At 41.3% G+C, this 19,097-nt stretch overlaps 1 pseudogene; it reads left to right on the plus strand.

Annotated features, from left to right (window-relative positions):
* Positions 1 to 10,037: 10,037 nt before the first annotated feature.
* LOC149467203 (U2 spliceosomal RNA) lies at positions 10,038 to 10,144 on the plus strand (annotated as a pseudogene).
* Positions 10,145 to 19,097: the final 8,953 nt, after the last annotated feature.

A 19,097-nucleotide genomic window follows, 5' to 3' on the forward strand; every position in this document is an offset into this window, starting at 1 on the left:
CATTGCGTATAAAATGAATCAAGAGCGGCACTGGCTATTTCAAGGGTTGCCGTAAAGGCACACTATATTTTAAACTGAAGCATCACACGCATCTGCTTAAAAACATAAAAACATGGCTGAAAATTGAATTTAAACCTCTGGAAGTGCGCTGGGTGCAGCTTCCCCTGATGAAATTCATGACTTGTTTAATCCAGCTGTAAGAGTCACAGGTTTGGTAGCTATAAAATGTAATGTAAGAATGCATGGCATACTTAAATATTATGCTACACATATCCTGTGTGAGATACACCATGAACTTATTAATATGGAGGAAATGCTGACACTTGGTCATACAGTAGTTTTTTAAAATGTAAGTGCAGTCGATACTGATAATTACTCATATGTGAATATTGGGTTGTAAATGACAAATATGGGCCATTCTGCTTTTTATATTATCTACAATTACAGTAAATCAGGTACAGTGTAGTAGCGGTTATCAGAAAGTGGCTTACTTGAGCACTGCTGCCCCCTAATGGTGTTAGTAAATGGCACTCTCTACAAAATGCCCCAGAGAAATGCTGTTAGTTTTTTCAGTGAGGTTCTTTTCTTTAAATATATTGCAAATTAAAATAAACAAAGTAATGTACAAGGTTTAAGATTCATCCTCGATTGGGTTGATTTGCAGCTGGAAGGCATTTGCTGAAACTTTCCATCCAGCTTCTGATATGATAGTATATTTTTGTGTTGTATTTCTCTTCCTATCAGCATGCTCCTTGCACTGCAGCACACCTGATTAGATCCCTGTGTTGCTTCTCCTTCCCCTTATCTGAGCTCTGTTGTACAGAATGTACAGTAGATTGCAAATGACTGATATTAAGTCATAATCAGGGAATAACACTGCTTGCATTTTCCAAAAATACATTTAATGGTGTATTAATGAATGCAGAGCTGCGTTCATTTATTTTTTTTATATCTGCCTGTACTTCAGCTTTAAGTAACATTTAAAAACCTTGTCCATTCACCAACATGTGCCTGGACAGTGAAAGGAGAATTTGTAGACTGATCAGTTCATCTTTCCATCACTCTGCTTATCCTATCATTGTGTCCCTTGTTATCACACAAGCACTACTGCATTACTGATTGGCTTCTCATGCTGCTTCTCCTTCCAGCAGTATGTGACTGACCCCTGATTCCTCCCCGGACCTTCAAAGCAGCAGACCAAACTTAGATTGGTTTCACAGGCCGCTTCACTGGCCAGTAACAGCCAGTAAACTGAAACCTTAAGAGCAAAATTCTCATTAATTTGTCACAGAAGAGGGGGAGGAACAGGAGACCCCTGGAACGGCAGAGGGTGTCTCCTTCCAAGCCCTGACGAACTGCGTCAAAGAAATTACTCTCTGGCTATTCCCTGTTCTACTCTGCAAAATGCTTTGCTTACTACCATACTTCACTGGATATGGTGCCAATGTGGAGTACCTTTAGCACCTGATGGGTTTTATATATATATATATATATATATATATATATCTTCTTTCTGTTGCATAGTGCAGGTCAGTGACCAGGCCTGAGTCTGTAGCTGTCCTATAACTGTGTCTTCTTTGCCTCATTGGCACTATATCCACTGAAGTATGCTATAACCATTTCAGCTCTGGAAGATTTCTCCCCTTCATGACCAGGCCATTTGTTTGCTATTCATCACTGCATTACTTTAAATGGTAATTGTGTGATCATGCAATGCTGTACCCAATGAAATTTATATAATTTTTTTCGCACAAATAGAGATTTCTTTTGAATTTTAAATTTTTTGTGATAAACAATAAAGACCAACAATTTAAAAAAAAACATATATTTTTTACTTTCTGCTATAAAACATATCCAATAAAAACATTTAAAAAATCTAAGTTCTTCATAAATTTTGGCAAGAATGTATTCTGCTACATGTCTTTGATAAAAAAAAAATTCCAGTAAATGTATATTGATTGGTTTGCGTGAAACTTATAGCGGCTACAAACTATTGGATATATACTGGATTGCTTTAAAATATATTACTAATGGCAGCAGTCAGCAAATGGGGCCTCGGAAGTGTGGCAGGCAATCTGACACTTAATGACACTGCCTAACTGCCGTTGACATCACCAGTGACATTATTACAGTGATCAGTGATAATACTATACACTGTATTAATGACACTGGCTGGCTAGAAGAAGTTAACATCTAGGGCAATTAAGGGGTTTAAAGGTGTGCCCAACTATGTGTAATGTGTGTAAAGGGTGCTGCTTTTACTAATAGATCTAACAATTTCTCATCCCTGCATAGGGATGAGAAACTGACCGATCGCCCCCTGTGTACAGAGATATGTGTTGAATGTCAACACAGAGCTATGGGCTGTGATTGTATATAGCCGATCAACAGGGCCTGGCCATGAATCATTGGGCAGGACTTGTTGACAGACACCCGCTGTGTACAATCATAGTGGGTGCTGGAGGGGGAGGCACATGCAAGCCATGAAACACGAAAGTAGGCAGCAACATACCCATATGTAACTTTGTCTACAGCGGCCACCCATCTGCAGTTCAATGCTGGCAAGCAGTCATAAAATGGATTATCAAGTAATTAATTTGCATTTCGTGGAGTAGAGTAAGGACTGGCCAGAGAGGGATTACTTTGACGCAGCTGAATATCCTAAACATGTTTTGCAACATATGTGAAGAATCTTTGTTTTTATGCAAAGTTTGCTAGAATTGTGTAGGGGTTTAAAGCAGTGTGTATTCAAATATATTGGTATTCATGTGGCTAAACCCCTTTAGCACCTAATGGGTTATATATAGTATATTATTATAGGTACTTATATAGCGCTGTCAATTTTACACACAATTTTACATGTGTATATATATATATATATATATAAACCTTAGATTGTATGCTGTATATAATACACTCATATTAGTCCCTATACCTCAAGGAGCGTACAGTCTAAGGTCTCTAACTCACATTCATACATACACATACTAGGGCCATCTTAGACAGGAACCAATTATCCTACCAGCATGTCTTTGGAGTATGGGAGGAAACTGGAGTAAACCATGCAGGCACAGGGAGAACATACAACTTTAGGCAGGTGGTGCTGTGGTTGGGATTCAAACCGACGACCCTAGTACTGCCAGGCGGAAGTGCTAACCATTTAGCCACTGTGATGCCCGTGTGTATATGTGTAAAGTGCCAGTATTTGGATTTGATAACTGACATACAGTAACTTATTTCTGATGCAACCACAAACTAAATACTTGCCACACAATTGTGGCACTGTATATTTTACTGCAAAATCCCCCTTTGGCTGAGAAAAAAAAACAATCCAAAAATGGCATTTATTGGGTGGCAGTATCTCCTCTTGAACAACGTGAAGATGCTACTCTACCACCTTCTGAAAAGTGATCCATCACTTATTGTTTTTCAGGGGAGGTAGAGACTGCTGCAGGTATAAATGAGGCCTGGGGGTACAGTTGGGCAAATTGCTGCAACCTTCCAAACCTTTGTGTCATTGCTGAATCTCCAGCTGTTACAAAAAAACAAAGCTTCAGCAATGCTTTCCAGCACCTTCATTGCACCTGCACATTCCTATTTTTAATTGAGGCTGTCCATTATAGCGATGGGCCAATAGGAATATGTAGGGGCGGGGTTAAACAGCAGTCTCTGACAGTACCGGTGTCAGAGCCTTTACTGCCATTGTGCTAGGACAGGATAATTTGAGAGGCATTTCTGAAGGTAACCTAACTTCATACCTGCAGCTGTATGTGTCCTTCCCATTCTTCCTTTAGAAATTAGACCAATAATTACTATTTAATTTGTTTGGATTTATTAATTAGTCCAACAATTCTTCCATGATGGTATATAATATAACATTTTAGAAGGTTGTAGGCTGCTGATCATGTTGCATTTCTGAAAATGGATTCTTGGAGGAAAGGCACAAACACAATATTCAACAGGAAGATAGTACGCAAGAGCAGGCCCAAGGTAAACCATTAATTTCCATCCAATTATATGAGCCTACATTAATTTTGGAGGCAATTCACCTCAGAAAGCAACTGAAAGCGCAACAAGGCCAGCTAAGATTCCCTGTTTAGGTAGATTTGTAAACAGTGAAAAAGCCAATGAATCAAATGCACAAATGTATTGTTTGTAAGTAGTCTTAAATCATAATAAAAGTGCAGGTTTTGAATGTTTCAGATTATTTACACAAGCATTAATGCATTGATTTGCTACGGATGTTGTCAGCTTTTCAAATAATCTCCTGTAAACTAAATACAACAGGGATTCTAAACGAGAGATTATACTATTGGATTTCACTGAGAGTCATCTACACTGCATAGGGACTGCAATGTTTCAACTTCAGCCATTGTCCAGTATATAGAGAATACAATTAGAAGAGACATTCATAGAGACTGCAATCTATATCTGCATGTGCTTATTTTTTGCCGGCCATTTACCTGGTGGTGAATTTGGGATATGTTCAAAATCTTTTTAAACAATGATACCACAAAGCTCCTAACTCACTCCCTGGTTATCTCTCGCCTCGACTACTGCAACTCCCTCCTCATTGGCTTACCTTTACATAGGTTATCCCCCCTCCAGTCCATCATGAATGCTGCTGCCAGGCTCATTCACCTTACCAACTGTTCAGTGTCTGCTACCCCTCTCTGCCAATCCCTTCACTGGCTTTCACTCGCCTAACAAATAAAATTCAAAGTACTAGCAACAACTTACAAAGCCATCTACAACTCTGCCCCCAGCTACGGAAACTGTTGGTGCTATATAAATCCTGTATAATAATAATAAAAATATTACTATGCTTTTGAGAGGGAGACTTGAAAGTTTTGTACATACCTGGATGGCTATTTATACTTGGGGAGTAGCTGTATCCTATTTAATTTGATCTGTTTCAAATATAACTTAATGCATTGACATAGACCCAGTTTGTCTGGACAGTATGGTTGCCTGCTGATTTGGCACAATCCACAGGCAGTTTACCTCTTCAATAAAATACAGAGGTTAGACCCAACACAATTTTACTTATTACAGCTGAAGTATAGAGGATGCCTTCTGAAGTGTAAGAAGACCATGACTTTCCTAAGCCCAGTCACTGTGAAGAACTATCACTGACTGAGGGAACATGGAAACAAAAAATATGGTCTAGATAGAACTAAATAGCATTAACAGGAGGGAAGAACAGAGTGAGATACCAAATCACATAAGTAAACAAGCTGTAGTGCCGCTAAACCACCAACTGATGTCAGAACAATATTTTATTACAACAGAAAAAATACATATAGGTGGGACAAAACAGCATGATACTCAGCTCTGACTCTATAATCTCCATGGTTGGCATTTGGTTGAGATGACATCAAGACTCCACAGTGAATATATTTTGTTGAAATTTATCTAAAGTTTACTTATCTGGAAATCCTTTCCATTAATTGTTTTCCATACAAAGCCACAAGTTTCTTTATATAACTGGCTATAAACATCGTATGCATGTAACAGCATAACTTATTGGCCAGCGCAATGAGCATGAAGTTGTTATTTATCCTATGTGCTTCTGTTTAGAATGCCTTTTGATGTCTTTGCCAGTAGTTAACCATTCCTGTACAGTAGCCATAGGATTATTATGGTATGGATATGTTCTACTGTTATATTTTTCAAGTTTTGCACTATTTTGCAGACTTTTACTAATAGTTACTATTATTATAATACAGTATTTATAAAGCGCCAACAGTTCGCTCAACATTACAATGGGAGACAATACATGCGACAGTACAATGACAATACAATTCGATACACGAGGGGTGCGAGGGCCCTGCTCTTTTGAGCTTACAATCTTGGTGGGAGAGGATAGTGGCACAGGAGGAGATAGCTGTGGGGGATGGAGTGGTAGGAAGAGTGGAGGAGGTCTGAAATTAGCAGGGGGTGGGGTAGGCTTCCCTTAAAAGGTGGGTTTTCAGGGTGTGCCTAAAGGAAAGGAGAGTAGGTGATAGTCTGATGGGTTGGGGTAGGGAGTTCCAGAGGATAGGAGACACCCTGGAGAAATCCTGGAGGCGGGCATGGGAGGAAGAGACCAGGGAACTAGAGAGAAGGAGGTCTTGTGAGGAGCGGAGTGCGCGTGTTGGGTGGTACCTGGATACCAGGTCGGTGATGTAACTTGGGGCAGTATGGTGGACAGCCTTGTACGTCAGTGTTAGGATTTTGAATTTGATCCGTTGTGCAATCGGAAGCCAGTGGAGGGATTGGCAGAGTGGGGTGGCGGAAACGGAGCGGTTGGTAAGGTGAATGAGTCTGGCAGCAGTGTTCAGGATTGACTGAAGTGGGGAGAGCAAGCCAGTGAGGAGGGAGTTGCAGTAATCGAGTCGTGATATGATGAGGGAGTGGATGAGCTGTTTAGTGGTTTCTGGTGGTTAGGAACGTGCGGATTTTGGCGATGTTGTGGAGGTGGAGTCTGCGTGAGTTTGTTAAAGATTGGACTTGGGGCTGGAAGGATAGGTTGGAGTCCAGAATGACACCAAGTACTCTGGCCTGCGGGGTGGGCCTGATAGTGGCATTGTTGGACGTGATGGAGAAGTCAGTGGGGGATGGTGTGCGGGCTGGGGGGAATACTAGGAGTTTAAGGAAGTGGAGCGACATCCAGTCTGATATGTCGTTCAGTAGGTTTGTGATTCGGGTGGAGACTAAGGGGGTGAGGTGAGGGGTCGAGAGATAGATTTGTGTGTCGTCGGCATAGAGGTGATAGTTGAAGCCGTGAGAGTGTATGAGTTGGCCAAGGGAGGAGGTGTAGATGGAGAAGAGAAGGGGCCCGAGGACAGAGCCTTGAGGGACCCCAACAGAGAGGGGGAGTGAGGGGGAGGTGGTAGCATTGTAGGTAACGCTGAAAGAGCGTTGTGACAGGTAGGATGAGAGCCAGGAGAGAGCGGAGCCTCGGAGGCCGAGGGAGTGTAGTTTTTTGAGGAGGAGGGGGTGGTTGACTGTGTTGAAGGCTGCGGAGAGGTCAAGGAATAGGAGCACTGAGTAGTGGCCATTAGCCTTGGTGGTTAGAAGGTCATTGGAGAGTTTGAGTAAGGCGGTTTCCGTGGAATGTAGGGGACGGAAGCCGGACTGTAGGGGATCAAGGAGGTTGTTGTCGTTGAGGTGAGAGTTTAGGCGAGTGTAGACCAGGCGCTCGAGGAGTTTGGATGTGAATGAAAGCAGGGAGATGGGTCTGAGCTTGTTCGGGTCATTGGGGTCCAGAGAGGGCTTTTTAAGTATGGGGGTGATGTGTGCATGCTTCAGAGGGGAGGGGAATGTGCTGGAAGAGAGGGAGAGATTAAAGATGTGGGTGAGGGAGCGTATGATGGAGGGGGAGGGAGGTCGTAGGAGTTGTGAGGGGATAGGTCGAGGGGGCAGGTGGTGAGGCAGGCATCAGAGAAGACCTTGGAGACCTCCTCAGTGGTAGTAAGGTCGAAAGTGAGGAGTGTTGAGGGGGCTTCAGTGTGAGGAATGTTGGGTGGGGTGGAGGTCAGAGCAGTGGTGGGGCTGTGGGAGTGGGGTGATGAGGGGGTAGCTGTGTGGGATGGGACAGGGTTGGAGGGAGTTTGAGCAGTGACAAAGTCAAAGTGTCGAGGGAGAGGGGTGATGAGGTGGTATCTGTGTGAGTGGGGGCGGGTCTGGAGGGAGTGTGAGCTGCGGTGATGTCCCTGCGAATTGTGTCAATCTTGTTCTTGAAGTGATTGGCAATCTCAGGGGCGGTGAGTGAGGTGCTGGGTGGAGGTGGAGGCGGAGAGAGTAGAGAGTTAAAGGTGGAGAAGAGTCGGCAAGGATTGGAGGAGAGGGCCTTGATGAGGGTCAGGAAGTAGGCTTGTTTGGCGGCGTGGAGGGAGGAGGTGCAGGTGTGGAAGGCAGATTTATAGCGGGTGAAGGCTGGTTGGGATCTGGTTTTGCGCAATAGTTGCTCCAGGGCACGACTGTGTTACTATTTTAGTATTCTAACTGGATACTAACATTTATAGGTAAAGTTGATGCAGGGAATGTCTGATTGTCTCATGGGGGATCAGGAAAGATTTTTTTCCCCTGCTGGAGCAAATTGGATCATGCTTTGTCTATGCGGGTTGGAGTTGCCTTCCTCTGGATCAACTGTGGGTATAGGATTGTGTATATGGGAATGTATTTTCTTTCCTTTTTTATTGGTCACACTAGGACTTTTTGTCAACCAGACTAACTATATGTAACTATGAAACCTTCCTTCTCACTCTAGTGACACCTTGATAAGAAAATAAAGTATTTTGTTACTATTTTTTTATATTTAAGTGGTAAATTAAAGCCCAACATGAGGAATCACACTGCGAGGGTTCAAGGATCAAAGTGTATGTAAACTGTAACAAAATATGCCTCTTATTTGATCCCTGGAAAGTGTCTTATTATATATGATCAACAAGTGAAAAAAAGAAGGTAGTTAATCCAGAAAATCTAACTTTTCCAGAAATCTTGTACACTGATAACATCCTGTACTCTTTGCCTCTGGACTGTTATCATTTAGCATTGTTCCATGCTATCTCTTTGGACTAAACCTCCCTTTTGTTATGGAGAAGATAGCACAGTATTGTGTAGTTGTAACACACTCCCTGTCCTAGGGTGACAACACTACTTGGTACAGTTGTCATCCTAAAATAGGAAGTATGTTAGAATTACCAGATTATAATCAAGAACAAAGCAGTGTAAAAATAAAACGAACACAGCCAACACATCCAAGGACCAGTAAACTGCAAACACCGTGAAATTTTGTTTCTGGATGTAGATGAGCTTTAAGAGCTTGTTCTCCCTACTGGATGAGGAATAAGGTGTAAAACCTATTCCAGTCTCCCTTAGGCTCCCTCTGTCTGTATGATTGGTCCTCTGAAGTTTATTCTATAAGGCAGTCTGGGCACCAGTAGCGCAACAACATCATCAAGTACAATACAGGACCAACAGCCAAGCTGATCAGAGCAAAGGACATTTTGGAGTCGGTTCCAGGCCTGCCTTCAGCCACTTGCAAGGTGGTCTGGAGGAATGTTTCTTCAAAGAGACTCACCAACAGGTACAAGGACCTGGCATGGATGGTGATCCAAGGGTGGTTGCCACTCAGGGCATTCATGCATGACAGGAACCTGAGCAGATACAGGCACTGCCCTTTTTGCATCATCCAGGAGGAAACTGCTAAGCACGTTTTCTGGGAGTGCTCTTTTGCTCAAGATCTGTTGAGGGCCTTGGAACCAGAACTCAAGGACTTTGTGCCACAGTCAGCCATCACACACTTTGGTTTGCTGAACGGACTTTTCTGTGGGACTTTTACCCTGGAGCACATTGATGGCACCTGGCAGGTACTGTGTTATTTCAAGGACACTTTGGTGCACCAAGAAGCACCTCATCCACCAGCGGGAGAGCATGTCCATTGAGGACTGTTGCAGACTGGTCCACAGTCTGCTCAGAGACTATAACTTGATGGACTTTAAGTAGTAGGAGGAGGAAGTCTGAAGATCTCCCCTTCCCCCCTACTCTCCCTTGTGTGTCTTTTTCCTTTCAATAAAACTTCGGGCCTGTGAATTCTGTTTCCCCTCCCTCTGCCCTCCTTCCATCACATCTTATGCTTATTTGACATGTTTTTGTACAGTCGGTAATGTTTTGCATGCTACGGTTTATGTTGTGGTGCCATGTATGATGTGTGGAACAGAGGTTTAACTCAGGCACTGCACATCTGACATTGCACTGTCTAGGTACTCTGGTGGAACCTTAGAGGACCATAAACAGTCTTGGGGTAAGCTGCGTCATGCATGACGTGATGGTTCGGGATACATTTTGCTCCGCACACAATGTTAGGCATCATACAGCCGAGTGAATGTATTTATTGTATGATTGGAACTGAATTGTTATGTGGTGTATCTATGTGTTGTGTCACAGTACAGGATGGAAAGTGTCCCCCGATTAAGTATCTTGTTTTTTTTATACATACGTAAAAAATAAATTATATTTTTCAAAAAAAAAAAAAAAAGAACAGGACCAACAGCCCTTCTCGGCCTTTTCGCTAAGATCAAGTGTAGTATCTGTTCTTATCAGTTGTCTGGGATAGAACCCTGGCTCCCTTCGCCAGTTGGGGAGTCAGTTATCCCAGATGTAATTAGGTGGGAATGGTGAGAGTGGTGGGGGAGCCTTTTCGTCCCCGGTTGATTCTGGCCTGGTGCACCAGGCTTGTCCCAGTTTGTAGGCAAGGCTTTCACTAAGCGTTCTAAGTTCTGATGCCTTTCTGGTAGGGATGTGGCTGCACTGGTCTGTCCGAGGGCTGGGCTGAGAAAGAAGCCTGAGGTGTATGTGCCCCTGGGATGGCAGTCCAGGGGTGCCAAAATTCTCACGGTGAGGGAGCTCACTTTGGGTTTTAGGCACTTTGGTCACTACACCAGTCATGCTTTTTTTTTGTACCCGCCTCTAGGTCTGGGTCTTTCAGCCAGGACCAGAGGAATTTTGTATTCCTGGCTGAACATCAGGTCATAGTTCTACACTATGGCACTAAATGTACTTATCCACTTCCCCTTCCCTTTTTTTATGTTGTTTGTCACTTGCACTTTTTGCACAGTACTGTACACACTTTCACTTTCCCTGAATGGTAGGGTGTAGGCCTGCCCTGAAAGTCTTGGGGGGGGGGGGGGCATGTGGCCTTTTGGTCAAGGTCTTCTCCTCTCATGGGGTCTCCCTTTGGGGGAGACCCACTTAGTACTCAGGGTGGCCTTGATTTGGCAGGCCTCCTTAAGAAAGAGGTCTGTATTGTATGTGAAGCTAGCAAGGAACCACGCACAAACTGGAGCAGAGGAGCATGCCAGAATGAGGACTAAGGTAAGTATTACACCTTATTTTTCTACCTTCTGAATTTACTAATAACCCCAACAATTCTTCAATTTGCATTATATGTCAAGAAAAGAACATTTTAGGCTATCTTGCCAAGGATGCTAATCAAGTTGTGTTTCTGAATATTTGTGCTTCCAGCAAAGGTCCATTTGCAGGATTCTGCAATAAGGACTTTGCAAACAGCAAATATCGGATAGGCCATTGATTTCTATTCAATTATATGACTGTACATTAGTTCTGGATGCAAATCACTTTAAAAGTCAGAAAGCAACTGAAAACCAACAAGAGTGGTTATAATTCCCTTTTTATTTGGGTTTGTAAACAAAGAAAATGTCAATGAATCGAATGTGCAAATGCAATATTGCTAAATAATATTAAAAAATTGGAAAGTCCAGGTTTTGAGTGTGTCAGATTATTTACACAAGAATTAATGCATTGATTTACTCTGGACGTCCTCAGCTTTGCAAATAATCTCTGGTAAGCTAAATACAACAGGGATTCCAACTGCGAGATTTCACTATTGAGTTTCACAGAGAGTCAGCCAAGTCTAAATATCAACACAGCCCAACATGCAGACTGTGAAAAAGCTAAAATAGCAACATTAAAATTTCACACAGAATTTTTACTTAGAAGAGATATAACCAGATGTATTTATTTATGGATTAAGTAGTCCCACCTATGGGTTGCTGGGGGCCCTTCTGTTCATCATCTTGAATGCCAGAGAGATAGAGATACATAGACAAGGAACAAAGTAAAGGAGAGTATCCAGTAGAGCAGCAAGTAATAAAGACCAGAGTATGGGTACTGGACCTATTTTTCTGGGGAGGATGTTCATCTCTAAAACTGCAATGTAGTGATGAGGTGTAATACTTTTGTCTTGTTGGAAAGTGGAGGACTGCTCTTAAATGGGAAAGGAAGGGAAGGGAAGTTATGTGATTTCTACCAACATATGCATTAAGGATTAAGTAATTTGTGGGTGCTGTATCTCTCCTCCTGGTTCCTGGTGCCCTTGTAAAAGCTATCCTGATTAGAGCTGAACTACATGAGAAGTTATGAACTGTGGTGAGAACTGATGTGCTCTACACTGTTAAGATGTTCTGTAAAATGCCCTACTGTGATAATGTATGGAAGAACATAAACTTTCTATGCAAAGTAAAAGTAAACGTTCTGTTCTGCATATGAGAAAACTAGACTATTTTCCAGTTATTTCTGAGATGTTAACAATGCAGCCAATACCTGGGAAGTATGGATTTTACAACTAGTTTTCATCAGGAATGAATCCCCTATGTCTCATGGGCTTTGGTTGTTCAGTAAGACCGCCTCCACAGTCTAGTCCTGGAACTGTTGATCAAGGAAAGGCCTCTCCTAAATGTATAAGCATATTATTCCCAACATGGACCTGGGGATGAATGGAGTGTGGAACCTGAAAATATAGTAAAGAGGAGGGACAGTTATTGGGGTCTAAGACCCATCATGAAAATTTTACTGTAGGCCTCGGTGCAAGAATTGGCTTAACAACCCACACAACAGAGACATTACCCTTTTTGTCTCTTACTTGTTTTTTAATCATGTGGATAAGTTCAGCAATGAGATTGAAAGGGGAGGGGGTGCAGTTGCTTCGGAGAGAAGTCATGAGACTGTTTGTGTTTCATTGTCCCCCAGCTCTTCCAGTTGTAAAAAGTTGTCCTGTTGTAGTTTAGTATATGAAGCCGACAGCTTAGTGTCAATTTTCATTTCTATGTTAAAAAATTTAAAGAAGTATCATTTAATTTTTAAAATGTGTATTATACCTCCTAGGGGGCCATGTGTACATAGCACTTTGTCCAGTTCCGATCCTTAGCAGTTTTGTACATTTAAAACACATTTATACTTTTGTTTGTGCTGGTTATAGCTCCACCCCATTCTGAAGCTCAATTTGGGGCCATTCCTATGGGAGGAAGCTACTGCCAGCACTGAGCCCCCATCACCTCTTTAAGTTTTCCACTGTGAATAGCCACGCACAAATTCAATAGTAAAAAATTTGTTAGTGCTGCAGACCTGCTGTTCTGGTGAACAATGACTAATTATTTGCTATTGTGAATGAACAGTCAGTACTAGGGGCGTACTGACAACTCATGGGGCCCCTGGGCAATAGGAGATCATGGGGCCCCTGTATCCTTGCCCACACTCAAAGCACACCCAAAAAAGCCTATAAAAAGTTACCAGGGGCATTTCATGAGGCCCACTACTGACCCTGGACCCTCGGGCAGTGCCCGAGTGCTCGAATGGTCAGTCAACCCCTGGTCAGTAATAGCAGGCCTGTATGATAGATCTGCTGTTGTGGTGAAAGTTTACTAGCAGCGACAGATCTATCACTGAATGATTATTTACTATTGTGAATGAATTGTCAGTACTAGCAGGGCTGTGTGATAGATCTGCGGCTGGTAATAAACATATATAGCATAGGCAGATCTATCACACAACCTCACAGCACTGACTGATCTTTTACTTTTGAATTGGTGAATGAACGGATGATCAGCACTGCAGGGCTGTGTGTCAGTGTAGTGTATGTTTACTAGTAGCTTCAGATCTATCACACATTCCCACAGCGCTGAATGTTCATTTACAGATTCAATAGTAATGGATCACTCAGTACTGTGGGGCTGTGTTTCATAGATCTGCAGTTACTAGTAAACATACAAGGCACCTGCAGATCTGTCACACAGCCCTGCAGTGCTGAACATTCATTCATTCATGGATTCAATATTAAATGATCAGTCAGTGCTGTGGTGTTGTGTGATAGATCTTCCGGCTGCTAGTAAACATAAACCACACTGGCAGATAAATCACACTGTTCTGAATGATCTTTTGCTTTTGTTGTGAATGGAGCTAATTTTCTGAATGGCAGCACTCATCTCCAGTAATCGCTTGCTACTAGTCAAGTTCTGTCAACCAGTCTTCATTAACAGCTTTCCTGCCACCCCATAGCAGATATACTGGTATAGCTGTGTAAACAATACAGGTCTCTCTCCTGTCAGCATGGATATGCTGCTTTCTATCTCTCTGCATAGCAAAGAGATAGAAAGCAGCAGGTCTCCTTAGATAAACATAACACATTACACAATCTATACACTCCCTGACACACAGCTAACCCTTTGCTCGCCGCAGATGGTAACCCCTTCCTGCCCAGTGTCATTAGTAAAATGTCAGTACTTTTTATTAGCACTGATCACTGTATTAGTTTCAGTGGAGATGTCAGTGGCAGTTAGTCAGTTCCCACCCAGTGTCAGAATGCTTGCCACAGTCCTGCAGTCCAGCTATAAGTTGCTGATCATCGTCATTACTAGTATAAAAAAAAACTTAATTAAAAATTCCAGAGAATAAACTGTCATTTGTAGATGTCACGTAAACCAATTAATATACACATGTTGGGGTTTCATCAAAGACATCTAGCAGAATACATTTGGCCTAAATTTATGAAAATGTTTTTGTAATTGAATATGTTTTATAGCAAAAAGTCAAAAATATTGTTTTTTTTTTTTTAAATTGACAGTCTTTTTTTGTTTATAAAGCAAAAAATAAATAATGCAGAGGTGATCAAATACCACAAAAAGAATGCTCTATTTGTGGGAAAACAAATGACATAAATATAATTTATGTGCAGTGTTACATGATCGTGCATTTGTCAGTTAAAATAACGCAGTGCCGTATTGCAAAAAATGGTGTGGTAAGGAAGGGGGGTAAATCTTCTGGAGGGTAAGTGGTTAAGCATTCCACCAATCACTGGGGGGAAGTGGGGGGGGGCTGTTCAGCAATACTGCTCAGCAACTGCAAAACAAATTAGGAAAGAACCATGTTCTACATGCCCTTGGCACTCTGGGGGATTTAATACAGATTTTAAAAATTAAGCGATTGAAGCTTTTATAGGCAAGTGCAGATACATGAAAGTCAGGCTCCAGGCAGATATAAAATGCAAAAATAATGCAACCCTGTATTTGCTATTACATCATTAAATTATTTTTAAAATACAAGCAGTACTTGCAGTCCACTGTACAGCAAAGCTCAGACTAGGAAAGGTGGAATCAGCACAAAGAGCCAATCAGCAGGGCAAGAAATATACTGATAGGAGGAAAGAGCCAAGTGATAGATTGATGAGTTCATATGTCCATAGCTACTCCTGCCCTGTCAGACAGGGCTGTGTTGTGTGGCAGAGCTGTGTAATTCTCAGAACTCTGAATAGGTAGCAAGTCACAAATATTTTTTTATGACGTCTAAACATGACACACAATTGAAAGTGTACTCATTGGAGTTCCCACATAGTGTGAGGTGCTCTGCAAGTCTCACAGGTCTTAATACTTTCTGGCATTGCATTTAGCACAAAGTAGGGACCTGTAAAAGTAGTTGAGATAGCAAGTCAGATGAATCATGGAGCAACTAATGCTATCCAGCAAACATCCAGCAATACTGCAGTTGTGTTAAAATTAGAAGGTGCCTAATCTGAATTTCCTGCAATCCCCAATGGATAGGTTTTTAGTAATCCATCAAAGGGTCACTGAAGCTTGTGCTGTTTAACTTCTCACTCTGCTTCATGCATCACCAATCATATTAGAACTTCCAAGTCAGGTTTGACTCTGGTGGCTGATACCATTACAACTTTTATTGGAACTGACTATATCTGCCAGCTTTTTTTTGTGACTTTTGCTACAAGACAGTCAAGCTAGCCATAAACAGATTGAATATCACCCATTTCCTGCTTAATCACCTGAAACGTGAGCCATGGGTGGCCCTGTCGGTAACACCCAACTTAACAAAACTCAAAAATAAACTGATCCAGGGCAGAAATTCTTGATGGGTTGGTGAATCCATCCTATCAACACATTGAGGGAATTTATCAAACTGGAGTAGCCAGAATCTGGAGCTGCTGTGCATGGTAACCAATCACCTTCTATCTTTCATTTTCAAAGCTTAACTAAAAAAGCTGAAGATAGAATCTGACTGGTTACCATCCACAGCTGTTCCAAATTCTGTCTGCTTCAGTGTATGGTAAACTATCCCATCGTAGTGTTTACAATGGTTTGTTACAAGCGCTTCTATGGCGCCAATGTCATTTTAAAATGGCAATGGGAAATAACATCTGCAGCACTCAGGAATGAAGTATTTAAGCAAAACTTTTTTTTTTTTGGCTAGAGTTTGTAAAGTTTATTATGCATTGATTGCTGTCTATGGGCTCAGTTCACAAAGCTTTTCACAAGGATGAATATCTTTATCTTTAACCATTTGACCAAAATTTTCAAATATCATTGGACTCATTTGCTAAAAATAACTGTCAATTTTTGCAGAAAATAAGCATTTTAACCCTGATGTTTTACCTTTGTGAGTTGAGCCTTGTGTCTCCAATGATGATTTTTCTATAACTCTATATGATATATTAGGGACAGAGTTTCCACAATCCGTACAAATGACCGATCCCTATCAAGAAGTTTGATTGGAGTTTCACTTTAAAGAAACCATACCAATACTCTTTTTATAACTTCACTTTTATAAATTTAGATAAATTCATCTGTCAAGTTTCATATGTCTAAATAAATAACCCAATTCTCTTTTTAACATGAAAGTGTCAGAAATCTGCTTTTCCTCTGCACAGAGAGTGATATAAACGGACTCTGGCTGATTTATAGACCATGTGAAGATCTGATATAACATGAATGTTTGTGTTAATGTCTCTGCGTGTTTTTGAGCAGAAACCTTCCAGAACCAAAAGATTCTCCACCGGGAACTCTCAGTAGATGGGTGGCGGTATCAAACACTAAAAAATAATTGAGAGCGGATTTGCTGGTTTCGATTAATCAATTCACAGAAATATGGAAAACATTGCATAGTTTGGATTCATAGCTCGCCGCCAAAAGAACCACGGGAATTAATCTTAACAAAAATTCACCTCTTAAATAAAAGAAAGAAAAGAGGAGTTGGGGGGTAAGTATAGAACAGGCCATGAAATGTATTCTCAGAGCTGGCAGTGTTATGTTACTAGAAAAAGCATCAAAGAAACTGGTAACAAGTGAAACCCTCCAGACATTGCCTACATATAAATCTTTTTAATCTTTCAACTTTAAAATCCATCTAACATGGAAGGTATTGCATGGCAGGAAAATGTACACTAGGTTTCAAGGGTTATTCCATAAACTGCAAGTTCAATCTGATTGTTTCAATGTGTCACTTTTAACTCAGCTGCATTTTTTTCTGTTACATATATGATTTTCTTATTCTTTTGCTCCTCTACATTTTCTATGAAGGTAAAGATTGCTGGTATAAAAAGCACCAATTAATTCATTTATATATTCATTATCAAACCATTAAGGCTGAGTTTACCTCTCTTCATTTGTGTTATTATGCATTTTTATGTGTGTTAATGCACATTTTCATGTGTTCTAAACTACTATGTTGGGTTTTGTAAGCTAATGAAAGGTTCAGTGAATTTGTTATAGGAGGGGCTGATTACTATGCACTGGAAATATGTAAAAACTTGTGTTACATGCATTGTCATCTATACAGCCTACATCACATGCATTAATGCACTAAAAAATAGACCAGCACTTTTTTAGCCATGCGTATCATTACAGCACACATGTAAATTAGCATTTTTTTAGGGGGAGGGGATTGTTAATTAGAAAGGTGTGAACGTGTCCTTTATGCTTTATATTATACAATTGGTGGAAGTACTTTAGTTTGTTTTTGTGTTAAGATTTTGTAATCTTCAGCAGAGCAGCAGCTTGGAAAAGAAGGGTCTGTTTCCTGAGGCTTTGTCCAGTGCTGTCAGTCTAACACTACAAACATGCTTACAGGAAAGAGGTTTTGGGGTGGTGCTTGGTTTGAGACAGGGTGTTCACCCCCTAGAGGGCAGATTAGAAACCACAAGCCATTTAGTAATGCTTCACACCTCAGTTTCTCATTGCTGACCTGAAACCAACAAACACTGTGGGGCAGATTTACTAAAACTGGTGTACTTACAGTCTAGTGCAGCTGTGCATGATAGCCAATCAGCTTCTAACCTAGGCTCATTCAATAAAGCTTTAGCTATAAAACCTGGAAGCTGATTGGTTTCTGTGCAGAGTTGCACCAGATTTTGCACACTCCAGTAACTCAACTCCCTGTATCTCCTCTCTCTCTCTTTCCTCAAGTAAAACACAATTGGGGGACACGTAGCATATCCTATGCCCTACCAGTCCCTCGTGTCTTCCCAGGAAACTTAAAACCTTGACCCGCTTCTTCAGAACTCCATTTACAAGAGGACACAATTTGCAGGAAGCCACTACTTGGTACTGATACAAGGCCTTGTTCCCATGATCACCAAGGTCTGGGGCCTAGGTTAACCATGCACCACAGTATAAATACCACACCACAAGGTAAGGGATACTAAGTGCATCTGTCCAATCAGGGTCACTGTCATCCCCCACTGTCCCCCTCTTCCTTCTCAGACTGGCCACCGTCACTTGAGTAGTGTCCCAACCTTGAAGTGTACACTTATGTAGTTGTACTTTAGAAGGGTTAAATCTGTACAACTGTCCTGTTGCAGCTCAAGGCTACATAATCCAGAGGGTTAAATGGCTTTGTTTCCTAATATCAGATTCTTCAGATACACCAAGGTTACATTTATCCTGAGTAAAGACACCGACACTTCTTGGGTGAATCAAAACTCCTTTACCGAGGCACTTGAAAAGCACAGATACATCAGATACATCAATCTTCATCAATGTGCAATCAGTTTACATAATTCAACAGAGGTAGATTTGCCTGAACTGTTGAACATGACACTGTCCCTAGCGGTTATAACCGCTATAATTGCCAGAGCTTAACTGAACAAGCTGAAGTTAGCAGCTAATTGGCTACCATGCACATCTGCACCAGACTGTGAGTACACCAGCTTTAGTAAATCATAACCAGATACAGCACCCCCATCATAGTCCCTATTTCCTTCTCCTTCTTCTCAATCACTTGTACAGTTATTATACAAACCCTGAGATAGTCATCTACAGGCAGGTATAGGCAAGTGTAACATTTTAAAAGCAAGTATGAATTCCTAAATTGAAACAAAAGACAAAATGTGAGTCTTTATTATCTCATAAATAAAATTGACAGTGATAATGCTACCATTTCACACTACATTACTAAACTGGAAAATGAAGCTATTAGTATTATAGGCAATATATTGGTGATTTCAGTTGAGTTTACAGTTTACTCATTAGGTG

This window comes from Staurois parvus, unplaced genomic scaffold, assembly GCF_062004578.1.
Source record: "Staurois parvus isolate SC_StPar_1 unplaced genomic scaffold, SC_StPar_1.0 ptg000118l, whole genome shotgun sequence".
Classification (NCBI taxonomy): domain Eukaryota; kingdom Metazoa; phylum Chordata; class Amphibia; order Anura; family Ranidae; genus Staurois; species Staurois parvus.